Source organism: Symphalangus syndactylus, chromosome 7 (assembly GCF_028878055.3).
Source record: "Symphalangus syndactylus isolate Jambi chromosome 7, NHGRI_mSymSyn1-v2.1_pri, whole genome shotgun sequence".
Lineage (NCBI taxonomy): Eukaryota > Metazoa > Chordata > Mammalia > Primates > Hylobatidae > Symphalangus > Symphalangus syndactylus.
Window position 1 is genome coordinate 7342634 of NC_072429.2, and position 14296 is coordinate 7356929.

Sequence of the window (14296 nt, forward strand, 5' to 3'; positions counted from 1 at the left end):
CCCCACCTGGTTTTATCTCAGTGGAAATCAAAGCAGTTCTTCCTTTTTCTTTCCTTCTCTCCTTATTTAATGGTGATTCATTATTTTCCTTCATCAGCAGTCATTAGAAGATGCTGAAGTACATCAGGAGGCGTAGGACTTTGAATGACACTGTTACTCTTTCTACTAACTTAATGTGCTTTCTTTTCACATTATTTCAAGTCATAGTATTAAGTAAGACTTTAAAAAAATAGATGCTGTTCAAGGCCAGATAGAGAATTTTTGCAAGAGCTAAGAAGCGAAATGAGTGAATTAATAGATTGGGACTTCCCATCAGTCTTAGGGAACATTTGTCATCTGCCATTGAAATTTGAACTTGTTTGTGACTTTGAAATTTAACAGACATTATTAATTTTTCATAATTTAATCATGGTCTCAGTAACCATGAAGGTGTATTTTGTGTGCACATGTGCATGCATGTGCACCTTAAACATGTGTTTTTGTCCCTAAAACCAGGAATACAATTAGTATCAAAATGCAGTTATTTAGGCTGGGTGGGGTGGCTCACACCTGTAATCCCAACACTTTGGGAGGCTGAGGTGAGTGGATCACTTGAGCCCAGGGATTTGATACCAGCCTGGCCAACATGGCAAAACCCCTTATCTACTAAAAATACAAAAATTAGCCAGGCATGGTGGCAGGTGCCTATAATTCCAGCTACTTGGGAGGCTGAGGCAGGAGAATCGCTTGAACCCTGGAGGTAGAGGTTGCAGTGAGCTGAGATCGTGCCATTTCACTCCATCCTGGATGATGGAGTGAGACTCTATCTTAAGAAGAAAAAAAAAGTTATTTAATAAGCATGATGCTGTCAGCTGTCAACCTTAAATAATGAGATTCAGAAAATATCATTAAGTATAGAGTTTGTTCAAGCACAGAGCTTGAGGATGGCCACCCAGGAAAGCAGCTTCAAACAAATGGGATCAGTATTCCACTCTGGAGAAGTTAAAGTATCATATAGGCAGAGACAGAAGTTTTAGCAAGATTATACCATTTTCCACATGAGACTAGTGAGTATGTTACAGTGATCTGATTGATTACAGATTGCTCCCTGAGGAGGGGCAGTGATCTGAGGGGTCTTACTCTGGTCTTAATTATTTACAGAATTTTTAAAAGGCAGAAGTTGCAGCTGCGTGCCATGTGACTCAGCTGCATAGCCGCATTCCTCTGAAGTCTCAGGATAATTTAAAGTTACAACAGCTTTGAGTTATTTAATTTCACACAACTAAGAAGTCAGATTTACAAATAGAAGCACTGTATAAAGTTGAATAATGTTTGTTTACTATTTAAGAAATTCGAGATTAAAATTTGATCTGGTATTCAGAGTTTTAAACTCTTCTTGGACAAACTTGTAATGCAAGAGACACAGGTTGTTTTGTCTTTGTTTTTTCTTTTTTTTTTAAGTATTTTTCTAGAGTATTTTCAGCCTGGGCAACATAGCAAGACCCCATCTCTATAAAAAATTTAAAAACTAGCTGGACATGGTGGCTTGTTCTTATAGCCCTAGCTACTCAGGAGGCAGGAAGATTACTTGAGCCCAAGAGTTCAAGGATACAGTGAGCTATGGTTGCACCACTGCACTCCAGCCTTGGCATCACAGCAAGACCGTGTCTTAAAAAAAAAAAAAAAAAAATTGTCCAGGCACGGTGGCTCATGCCTGTAATCCATGCAACTTTGGGAGGCCAAGGCAGGCAGATCACCTGAGGTCAGGAGTTCGAGATCAGCCTGACCAACATGGCGAAACCCCATCTCTACTAAAAATACAAAAAGTAGCCAGGCGTGGTGGCGCATGCCTGTAATCCCAGCTATTTGGGAGGCTGAGGCAGGAGAATCGCTTGAACCCGGGAGCAGAGGTTGTAGTGAGCTGAGATGGTACCGTTGCATTCCAGCCTGGGTGACAGAGCGAGGCTCCATCTCAAAAAAAAAAAAAAATATTTCAAGGAAGCATTGGCCAGGTTGGTCAGAAGTTGATAAGAATGTCATCTGAAGACCCTCCACAAGAAAGCAAGTGCCCCTGATTCTACCCAGCAGCTTAAGGCAGTCTTAGCTAGCCTGATAAGTCCATTAAATCAAATTTCTCATTGGCTAGCTAGGTTGTCACTTTAGACTTTAAAAATAATTGGGAAAATGTCCTGAAGCTTCCTTGACTTTTTATCTTCCAAATTATTTGGTTGTGCTAAGTTCCTTATCAAGACTCTTTTTTTCTCTCTGTCTTTTTTTGAGACAGAGTCTCGCTCTGTCGCCCAGGCTGGAATGCTCAGCTCACTGCGACCTCCACTTCCCGGGTTCAAGCAATTCTTTTGCCTCAGCCTCCCAAGTAGCTGGGATTACAGGCGCCTGCCACCATGCCTGGCTAATTTTTGTATTTTTAGTAGAGACGGGGGTTTCACCATGTTGGCTAGGCTTGTCTGAAACTCCTGACCTCAGGTGATCCGCTCGCCTCGGCCTCCCAAAGTGCTGTGATAACAGGCATGAGCCCCAGTGCACCAGGCCAAGAGCAACAAATAGAACAAAGAATAGAGTCCCAGTGAAACAGAGACTACCGTTCTAGATCTGCCATGAAGCTGGGCAGGAAGAAACTGTTAACTATTGCTAGAGGTTCCTGATCACTTAGGGTGTGCCAGTTAGCATGCTGAGTTGTTTACATGTGTAATCATTTTAATCTTTGCAGTATCTGAACGAGAGAAGATATAGTTGGTTTTCTATTTTACAAGTGAAGAAAACTGATGGTTCAAAAGGTTCAAGTTTCTTGCCCAAGTTCACTTACCTGCTAAGGGGCAAAGTCAGAATGAGACCCAGGCAGCCCAGAGTCAGTGCTCCTAACTACTGGCTACCCTCCAGCCTGGAGACAGTTAGACCAGGACCTACTATGTGCACAGCCCGCACCCTAGAGCAATTCACAGTCTCAGGGTGAAAACAGGAGAAGTGAATGGAGGTAGCTATTTGAGGGCTGAGCTACACAAACACACACACACACCCCCATATTATGTGCATATATGGTCTGTGTATATAGATATACTGTATGTATAATATATAATAGCATATTGTGTAGATATATATATCATATGCAGTCTATATATGCTATATCAATGTATACCTACTATATACTTACATACACACACATACACTATTGTTCAATAACAGCGTACAATAGTAATAGCTAACACATACAGTGCTTAACTGTATGCTAGGTCCTCTTTGAAGCATTTTGCTGTATTAACTCATTAAATCCTTACGACAACCCTCTTATTAACTCCGTTTTACAGATGAGGAAACAGTCTTGGAGAAATCCAGTAACTTGCCAAGGTTGCCCTGCTGGTAAGTAGCAGAGGCTGGACTTCAACATATAAGCTGGCCCCAGGGTCTGTGTTCCAAGCCCCATTCTATTTGCCTCTTAGAGAAGCTCACCAAGTGTCAGGGGCAGGCTTTGGGGCGTCCTGACCAGTGGCCGCTAGTGTGCACAGCATGATAGTAGAAAAGGCCGGGAAGTGTGCTGGGCTTGATTTAGGACACAGCGGGGGTGGGTGAGAGACGCGTCCTAGGGCTGGATGGTGATGTTACAGGGCACGGACTTTCCTGTGGGCAGCAGTCAGGAGGCCCATGCATTTTGGAAGGTGGTATCTGAATGCACACTGGTTCTGAAAATAGTAAAATAGTGGGATTACTAAAGATAGAATTGCTAGTTTAAACTGTTTTAATGTAGAAACTGCCTCACCAAACAAACCAGGAGGCAAGAATGGTGAAGACAGTTGTGTCAGTGATGAGAAGATTCTAGAAACCCAGGTATGGAGACCTCTGTGAAGAATTCATTCAGTACAGTAGGGTTGCATCAGTGTGCATTTGTGCACACTAAACAGTGCATCCTCGGAGGGAGAGAGGTGTTGAGATCCTGTAAGGAGAGTACTTTATTTGCCAAGGAGTTGAAAAAATAGGTAGAAATAACGGGAGCTAGGGTGGCAACCGGCCCTGAGATCAGCCCGAGGCTAAAGAAAGATAAAGGCAAACCCAGCTGATGAAAAGATCCCCTGTGGTGCTGGCCGCGGTGGCTCACGCCTGTAATCCCAGCACTTTGGGAGGCCGAGGCGGGCGGATCATGAGGTCAGGAGATCGAGACCATCCTGGCTAACACAGTGAAACCCCGTCTCTACTAAAAATACAAAAATTAGCCAGGCGTGGTGGCGGGTGCCTGTAGTCCCAGCTACTCTGGAGGCTGAGGCAGGAGCATGGTGTGAACCTGGGAGGCGGAGCTTGCAATGAGTCGAGGTCGCGCCACTGCACTCCAGCCTGGGCGACAGAGCGAGACTCCGTCTCAAAAAAAAAAAAAAATCCCCAATGGGTGTGCTGTACTGGCCGGTCTGTTGAGGCTTCAAGAAGACTAAGAAGAAAGTACATTTGTAGAAATTACCCACTTTCTTTACTCTTGTTTCTTTACCTTAAAGTTTTTTTTTTATAAAAGTCCCTTTTAAGGGAAATATCCGTTGTCTTTCCTGACCAAAGGCAAGTATTTTGAAACAGGGTTTCTCACTGTGGGTCAGGAAGGTGATCTGACGCGGGCCCTCCCTGTGGGGGCTTCTTTCCTCCTGACCACACACAGACCCCGTGTGGCTACGGCAGGAGCAGCCTAGACACATGGACAGTGAAGAATCACTCAGAATTCGAAGGCACGAATGCTTTCTTCCTTTTCAGATCCAGAAAAGTGAGTTTCCAGCACGGGCCTTTGGTCACATACTTACCGTAACAGTAGGGGGGTTGCACCGTAGGAGCTTGGGGTTTATAAATACAAGAAACAGTATCGCCCAAATGGCATTTGAAAAGTACCTTGGAGGACAGCAAAATGCGGATGGGAAGCACAGGGGAACTGAGACTTACTGAAGGAACGTCAGTCATATGCTTCTGTCACTCACAACTGGGCAGATGCGGCCGTGGGGGGCAGAATCGCCCCCGCCCCCATTTAAATATCCCCCGCCCCCGCCTTTTTCCCTCCGGGCATTTATTGTTGAGTGGGTATAAATGCATGCAGCCCAGGTTCCCACCCTCTTCGGGCTGGAATCCTATCTGGAAGCGTGCATGCACTGCCCAGGACAGATGACAGAGTTTGCTGCAGCAGAGCGTACTATTTAGGTTCCTGCCGAGGCCAGACACCGCTCATAAGCTTAGGGCAAAGCAAATTGAATTTCCATTGTCCCTGTTGAGTCTGTCACCTATGCCTCCGATACATTAAACACACAAGCCAGCATCCTCTCAGTGCTTTGTGTTGATTTGCTCTGCACCTTAGACTGTCCACCGCGGTGTGAGTCCTGCTTGACCTCTCCCAGCCTCTGTTTTCTCACCAGTGGAATAAAAGTCACTGTAACAGCAACGTAGCGCAGTGAGGGTTGGAAACGTGTGTGTGAAAGTACCCGGCGTTTAGTGTTGCTCAGCAATCTTTTTTCTTTCCTTACTTGTATGAAAAGATGAACTGCTCATCAGAACCCTTTTTAGCACCGATGACAGGAAAGCCTTGCTCGGGTGCCACTCAGCCCAGAAAAGCCCTCGCCACTGAGGTGTTGCAGCTGATCCATGCAGCGTTTGGGTCCACTGGGTCCCACTGTTTCCCCAGGTGCGATCAGCACACCCTGCAGGGTGTGGGACTGAGCCTTGCTCATCGTAGTGGAAGGACAGAGGTTGCAGGTGTGGGTGAGAACTCCTGCAGCCCTTAGAAAGGCCCAGCCTCACCTCCAGTGGCCGTTGCTGTTTTATATGAAAGCCTTATGTGAAAATACTAGTCAGTTATCACTTTATTTTTTTAGCCATGTTGGCCAAGCTGGTCTTGAACTCCTGGCCTCAAGTGATCCACCCGCCCTGGCCTCCCAAAGTGGCTGGGATTACAGGTGTGAGCCACCCCTCCTGGCCCAGTTATCACTTTCAACAGGTGCAGCTACCATTAAACCCAAGGCATTAGTGACAAAATAAAGCTTTGCCACTTGTGAGCAAATATATGTTCCTGATCTGGAAACAGGGCCTGCTGTCATGCTAGAAATGATGCAGAGAAATTAGGAGGAAAGGGGACTCGCAGGGGTAGGAGCCCCTTTCACAGAGCCAGACACGTTACCCTGCAGCCTTGCTCCAGGTGAACTTCTTTTTTTTTTTTTTTTTTGAGACAGGGTGGCACTTTGTCACCCAGGCTGGAGTGGTGTGATCATGGTTCACTGCAGCCTCAAACTCTGGGACTCAAGAGATCCTCCCACCTGAGCCCCCTGAGGAACTGGGAGACTCTGTCTCTACAAAAATTAAAAAAAAAAAATTTAGCCAGGCATGGTGGCTTGCAAGGAGGCTGAGGCAGGAGAATTGCTTGAACCTGGGAGGTGGAGGTTGCTGTGAGCCGAGATGGCGGCACTACACTCCAGCCTGGGCAACAGAGCAAGACTCCATCTCAAAAAATTAAAAAATTTAAAAAAGTTGAGAAAGTTGGAGCATTAATTCCTTTAAGGAGATATAAAATTAGATCTGAACATAACATTGTTAAGTCAGCTATAGGAACACAATGAAGTTTCCGTCGTGAAAATCTTAAAACTTGTCAGATCGTTTAGTTACTTAGTTTATTGGAAATAGCACTGAGCACTTAAGACTTAAAATTTCTTAGAAATAAGGCCGGGCGTGGTGGCTCACACCTGTAATCCCAGCACTTTGGGAGGCCGAGGCAGGTGGATCACGAGGTCAGGAGTTCAAGACCAGCCTGGCCAATATGGCGAAACCCCGTCTCTACTAAAAATACAAAAATTAGCCGGGCGTGGTGGCAGGCACCTGCAGTCCCAGCTACTCGAGAGGCTGAGGCAGGAGAATTGCTTGAACCCAGGAGGCGGAGGTTGCAGTGAGCCGAGATCGCGCCGTTGCTCTCCAGCCTGGGTGACAAAGCAAGACTCCGTCCCAAAAAAAAAAAAAAATTCTCAGAAATAAAGAGAAGTGGTTAGTTACATGGGACCTTGGAAAGACCTTGATAAGTTTTGAGTTTTAATTACATTTCTATTGCCTTAGAAAAGTGTATTTTCTCATTTACATTACCATTTCTGGAGCAGCATAAGCTCTTAAATCAGGCAACATGTTGCAACTCAGGAATTTTAATCACTGTTAAATATATTTTGCAGTTTAATCATAGCTGCAATATAAGTTACTTATGAGAATATAAGACTGAAAGATAACTTGGCTTTGGGTTCAGTTTTACCTGAATTGTAGTTTTAGCTTTATGATTTTGAGTAAGTTATTTTATCTCTCTGAGCCTCACCTTTTCTGTGTATGAAATAATGACACATGTATCTTGCAGGCAGGTTGTTGTGAAATTATACATAAGTGTTACGCCTTTTCCTCTTTATCCCCTTTTCCTCTTCATCGCCTTTTTCTTCTAGTTTGAAATTGTTTTAAATTGTTTTTCTGAATAAGTAATAAGTGCACATGGCAAAAAATAAAAATAGTAAAACCGATTACGGTTTAAATAGTAAAAAAGGTTGGAAGGTAGAAAGTCCATGTCAGGCCCTCCCTGATCCCAGTGTCCCAGACCTCTCCTGGCAGTCTCTGTTGTCTGTGCCTTGTGTGTATACTTCCAAAGAGATTTTGTATCTGAATGAGCATATGATGGTTTCACACACATTCCCCAACAAAATCCCTCCCGCACATAGTCATAAAACCAGTCACCTATTGGTCAGTGACCTGTCCATTTTCCTTTAGCCCAAAGGAAGACTGTTTTTTTTTTTTTTTTGAGACAGTGTCTTGCTCTGTCCCAGGCTGGAGTGCAGTGGTGCAATCTCAGCTCACTGCAACCTCAGCCTCTCTGGTTGAAGCAGTTCTCCTGCCTCAGCCTCCTTAGTAGCTGGGACTACAGGCACGTGCCACCACACCCAACTAATTTTTGTAATTTTAGTAGAGATGGTGTTTCACCATGTTGGCCAGGATGGTCTCAATCTCTTGACCTCATGATCCGCCCCCCTCAGCCTCTCAAATTGCTGGGATTACAGGCCTGAGCCACCGCACCCAGCCAGAAGAAAAGACATTTTTGAGGCTCTTCTGTCAAACAAAAAGCCCTATCTTATATCCACAGGAAAGAGTTACACATAACTGGAAATATGTCACCCATAGCAAATTAGCAGAGGATATTCTAAGAAAAATTACAGCGTCTCTGAAGAAAACATCACATATTTGAAGTCCAGAAGTCTCAGAAAAGGACTTCACAAATATACTCTAATGATTACAGTTTAAACAGCTAGACTGAGGCTTTCAGTCTTCATAGTAACCTGGAAATTTTCTCCTAAATGGCTTTACTGTAGAGAATTCTGTTCTCTTTTTGCATCCACATCAACAATTCCCTTTAAAATGTCTAAAATTCTTTCTTACTCAAGGTTGCAATTTTAAGGCTTAGCTGGGCTTCCACTTGCTATTTTCTAGAACTTAATCCAAAAACAGTTACTTAAATTCGAGACTAAGGACATATAATACTATAGATTTTCCAAAAAGAGCATACGGACCATATATTCTTTTTTTCCAAAATTTGGAGATTTTTCCATATCAGTGCATACAGATCTGTCTGCCTCAGTCTCTTTAATATTGATAAATGCATTGTGTATTGAATCAGTCCTCAATTGATGAGTATTTCAGTTATTTAAAACCTTTGTAATCTTCATTAAAGCCATCTAACTACCATAACTGATGGTACAGAAATAACAACTGGTGGTTAATTTTCAGCTTCTTCAGTGTTTCTTGGTGCCAGTGCCCTCTTTATTTCATACTGAGATGGTTCTAAGTTAAACCTATTTGGACACAAATTAGTGACTAATTAGAATAGTATACACCCTACTCAACTCAATTTAATAGAATATTTATTGGCATGATGTGAAGAAACTGAAATAAACTATATCAGAGTTGTGCCCGTGGGGAGTTTATGGTCTTATTGAGAAAGAAAGACATAAAACAGCAAATAGGATAACAGACATAATGAGGTTCTTATATTTTACAGAGACTTGCAGAATGTACTGCTCTATTTCATTTTTTAAATTCTGTTAATCAGTTTCAGTATTCTATTAAGCCCCATTAAAGAAACTCTAAGCCACTGGTAATAAGTTTATCAGGTTTCTCTTTCTGGTAATGTCAGACTAGCTTGTTGTGGTGCAACCATCATATCAAGAAGAACTAGAAATATGGAAAAAGTATTTTTAAAACATTTTATTTTAAGAAATTAAAGAGCTATCAGTGCAATGATGACTTGAGGAGCAAAGATCGTAGAGAAAAGGGAGGTACAGAGATGTGAATCCAATATTCAACCCTACTTTTTTTCTCGTGGCATCTGCCAATTCATAAGCAGTGACTGAAAAGTGACTAGAAAGTGGTGGCCGAAAGACTGAGAGAGAAGGAGAGCTCAAGCAGCCTTACTGGGCTTGTGAGATGAAACTTGGAATTCATGGCCCACCAAGCAGAAAGAACCCCAATAAGCATCCCAGGCCTTCCATTGGGACTCCCAAAGGGCTACAGCCCAGAACTGGAGGTTGAGCCAGAATTTGACTCATCTCAAAGACAGAAGCCCAACTTTGAATCTGTTCAATCTCTAGTTAGATTAAAGTGATGTGCCCATATTCTAAAAGTGATACTTCACTTCCAGAGGCAGTGGGAAGTCCTCTAGAGAAAAGTCACCATCAGCAACATCAGATTATGTCTGTTTCTCGTATACATGTCCAGCAATCCATTAAAAACCAACCAAACAAAACAGGCAAGCCAGGAGATAAGACCAAATGACCAAAAAGGAGAAAAAACAAAGAACAGAAATAGATCCACAAGAAATCTAACTATTAGAAATACAAGAACAGACTTTTAAAATAATTAAGTATGTTCAGGAAATCAATGACAAATAAGTGGAAATAACAAAGAATCAAATGGAAACGCGAGGACTGAAAAATAATTGAAAGGAAGAACTCACTAGAGGGTTTAACATCAACTTAAACACAGCTAAGAGAGGCTTCATGAACTGGAAGGCAGGTCAGGAGAGACTGTCTGAGCTGAAGCAAAAAAATAAAATGAGAAGAAAAATACAGAAAAAGGCATGAGTCTTTAGATGATGAAAAAATTAATATACATGTAATTCAAGTCATAGAAGGAGAGAAGACAGAGAATGAGGCAGAAGCAGTATTTGAAGAGATAATGACACAAATTTTCAAACCTGACAAAAGACATCAAACTACAGATTAGAGAAGTACTGGGAACACCAAGCAGAGTAAAGAAAAAGAAAACCACAGCAAGACATATCACAGTAAATTATTTTAAGAAGCACAGAAAAACTTAAAGGCAAAGAAAAATATACTTTATCTCAATTTTTAAATTTTTTAAAACTGAGATGAAATTCTCATAACATAAAAGTAATCATTTGAAAGTGAACAATTTGGGCTGGGCACAGTGGCTCATGCCTGTAATCCCAGCACTTTGGGAGGCCAAGGTGGGAGGATCATGAGGTCAGGAGTTCGAGACCAGCCTGGCAAAAGAGACCAGCCTGGCCAACATGGTGAAACCCCATCTCTACTAAAAATACAAAAATTAGTTGGGCGTGGTGCCGGGCACCTGTAATCCCAGCTACTCAGGATGCTGAGGCAGGAGAACCGCTTGAACCTGGGAAGCGGAGGTTGCAGTGAGCCGAGATCGTACTATTGCACTCCAGCCTGGGTGACAGAGCAAGACTCCGACTCAAAAAGAAAAAGAAAAAAAAGAAAGTGAGCAATTCAGGAAAGTGAGGAGCCACTGCCAGTGTCACCACCTGCACTCTTGCCCATTCCAACCGTCTGTTAAGCACAGTGGTCACTGTGAAGGTCCAGGTGTGCAGACATGCCTGGCCTGAGGATATTAAAACAGCATGTTGGAGAATGACACTGATGTAGCGCCCAGATAAAAGTCCTGAGACTAAAGAAGAAGCAGAGAGAAAAATTCAGATGAGTAGTGGAGGCATATGAGGCGCTGCTGTCTGATGCTAAAAAAAAAAAAAAAGGGATGTATGTAACAAAGAACGATTAGACAGAGGAGGAGGAGGTGGAATGCATTTTGACATCCGTCCGAGGTTAATTCACACTCCGTAACTCAGATGATGTCTTCAGGGAATTTTTTTGGTGGGAGGGACCCATTTTCATTCAACTTCTTTGAAGACCCGTTTGAGGACTTTTTTGGGAATCAAAGGGGTCGCCAAGGGAGGGGGTCGTTTTTCTCCACTTTTGGTGGATTTCCGTCTTTTGGAAGTGGATTTTCTTCTTTTGATGAAGATTTTCTTCATTTGGATCACTAGGTCAGGGCCTCACTTCATTCTCTTGCACGTCATTTGTGGTAGTGGAATGGCAACTTCAAATCTATATCAACTTCTACTAGAAATGGTTGACGGCAGAAGCATCACTAAAAGAGAGTTGTTGAGAATGGTGGAGAAAGGGTAGAAATGGGAGAAGACGGCCAGCAGTAAGGAGTAGCTGCTGCGCTTGGTTGCAAAGTCATTCAATGCATGCATCGAATGACAATGTTCAGCTACAGAAGCACCATCTGAGCGTTAACAGGAACATTTTTTTGAATATTTCAAATGAACTCAACTATTGGTAGAATTGTACCTAAAGTATTGATAAACAACTCACAGAGCCCCTATTTGTCATAAACTTTTGAGTTTATTGTTAGGACCACATAATAGGACCATTTTTTTCTGTCTTTAGAGTTGTTATAAATCTCTGTATGCACTCTTATTTATTTATGTATTTATTTATTTTTGAGATAGAGTCTTGCTCTGTATCCCAGGCTGGAGTGCAGTGGCACGATCTCAACTCACTGCAACCTCTGCCTCCTGAGTTCAAGCAATTCTCCTGCCTCAGCCTCCCAAGCAGCTAGGACTAACCATGCCCGGCTAATATTTGTAGTTTTAATAGAGACGGGGTCTCACCATGTTGGCCAGTCTGGTCTTGAACTCCTGACCTCAGGTGATCTGCCCACCTCAGCCTCCCAAAGTTTTGGGATTATAGGCGTGAGCTGCTGCGCCCGGCCTGTGTATGCACTTTTAATCCTTGACTCTTTAGTGGCAGGACAAGATTGTACCCTAACACCAGCATGAATCTGCTTTTCCATTTTGTCTGAAATGTGAGCCATGTAGTGTCAGCCTGCTGTGAAGTTAACATGGCCAGGGTGAGTCTTCTACAGAAATAATTTCAATTTTTTTAGTAGTTAGTAGTGAAAGGTATTAATGCAATAATGATAATATATTTCTGGTTTAATATAAATTAAGGATGTTTTCTAATTGTGCATGAATGTTGGCAACTTAATTTTGACAATTATTTAAATATATAATGTTAAGCTTAGGTTTTAGAATGTAAAGCTGGTAAACTAGGTCTTCGTCCTTTGCCTGAAAAAAGAAGAGAAATGAGAATGTGTTTGGTGAAAATAAATGAATAAATAAGCGAACAATTCAGTGACGTTTAGTATATTCACAATGGGGTGTAACCACTACCCTCTCTAGCTCCAAAACATTTTCATCACCCCAAAAAGAAACCTGCTACTCATTAAGCAGTTGCTTCCCATTCTGCATTCCCCCCAGCCCCTGTCAACTACCAATCTGTGCCCTGTCCCCGTGATATACCTGTTCTGGTGCTTCATATGAATTGAATCATGCAAAGTATGTGACCTTTTGTGTTTTGCCTCTTTCACTTACCACAATGTTTTCAAGATTCATTGAAGGCTGGGTGTGGTGACTCGTGCCTGTGATCCCAGTACTTTGAGAGGCCAAGGAGGGTGGATTGCTTGAGCACAGGAGTTCAAGACCAACCTGGGCAACGTGGCAAAACCCCATCTCTACAAAAAATACAAAAATTAGCCAGGCGTGGTGCTGCATACCTGTAGTCCCAGCTACTCGGCTGAGGTGGGAGGATCACTTGAGCCCAGGAGTCTAGGGTTGTGGAGCCATGATCATGCCACTGCATTCTAGCCTAGGTGACAGAGTGAGACCCTGTCTGTCTGTCTGTCTGTCTCTCTCTCTCTCTCTCTCTCTCACACACACACACACACACACACACACAGATTCATTGAAAGCATATATCAACATTTCATTTTTTTATGGCTGAATAATAGTGCATTGTATGTCTACACCACAATTTGTTCATCTCCTCTTCCACTGATGGACATCTGGGCTGTTTCCACCTTTTAACCATGATGAACAATACCATGAACATTGGTTTGCAGGAATCTGTTTGCATCCTTGTTTTCAATTATTTGGGTTATATACCTAGCAGTGGAATTGCTGGGTCATAGAATTCTAGTTTAACTTTTTGAGGAACCGCCAGACTCTTTTCCACAATGGCTAAACCATTTTACATGCCTGCCAACAATGTGCAAGGGTTCTGATTTCTCTACCTCCTTGCCAACACTTGTTATCCCCCCTCCTTTTTTTAAATTATAGCCATTTCTAACGAGTGTGAATGGCATTTCATCATGGTTCTGATTTGCATTTCCCTAATGCCTAGTGATGCTGAGCATCTTTTTACATGCATTAAGTGAGCCACTCATATATCTTCTTTGGAGAAATGTCTGTTAAGTCCTTTGCCCATTTTTTAATCAGGTTGTCTTTTTGCTGTTGTGTTGTAAGAGTTTCTTTATACATTCCAGATACTAGGCCCTTATCAGATATGTGATTTACAAATGTTTTCTCCATTCTATAAGTTGTGTATTCATTTTCTTGATAGCATCTTTCAAAGCACAAGTCTTTCATTTTGATGATATTTCGTTTTGACGATACTTCGTTTTGACGATATTTCGTTTTGATGATATTTCGTTTTGATGATACTTCATTTTGATGATATTTCGTTTTGGTGATATTTTGTTTTGATGATATCCAATTGTCTGTTTTTTCATTGGTTGCTTATGCTTTAGGTGTCAAAGCTAAGAAACCATTGACAAATTGGTGGTCGCAAAAACTTCCATCAGTTTTATACTTTTAGAACTCACATTTAGGTATTTGATCCATTTTGAGTTAATATTTTTGTATGGTGTGAGGTAGGGGTCCAACTCCATTTTTTTGCATGTGGATATCCAGTTTTCTCAATACCATTTCTTGAAGAGACTGTTCTTTCCCCCACTGAGTGGTCTTGGAACCCTTGGCCATAATGTATGAGTTTATTTCTAGACTCTCGATTTTATTCCATTAATCTATATGTCTATGTTTATGGCAGTACCATGCTGTCTTGTTTACTGTAATTTTATAGTAGTCTTAGAATTGGGAAGTTTGAGTCTTCCAGCT

General features: G+C 42.3%; 1 protein-coding gene and 1 pseudogene across 1 annotated transcript in view; both read left to right on the forward strand.

The window, feature by feature from the left end:
- The window catches only part of RNF130 (ring finger protein 130), a 159334-nt gene that overhangs the window by 120175 nt on the left and 24863 nt on the right, over nt 1–14296 (forward strand). The gene's annotated exons all lie outside the window — the stretch shown is intronic.
- On the forward strand, nt 5523–13752 carry LOC129486976 (dnaJ homolog subfamily B member 6-like; annotated as a pseudogene).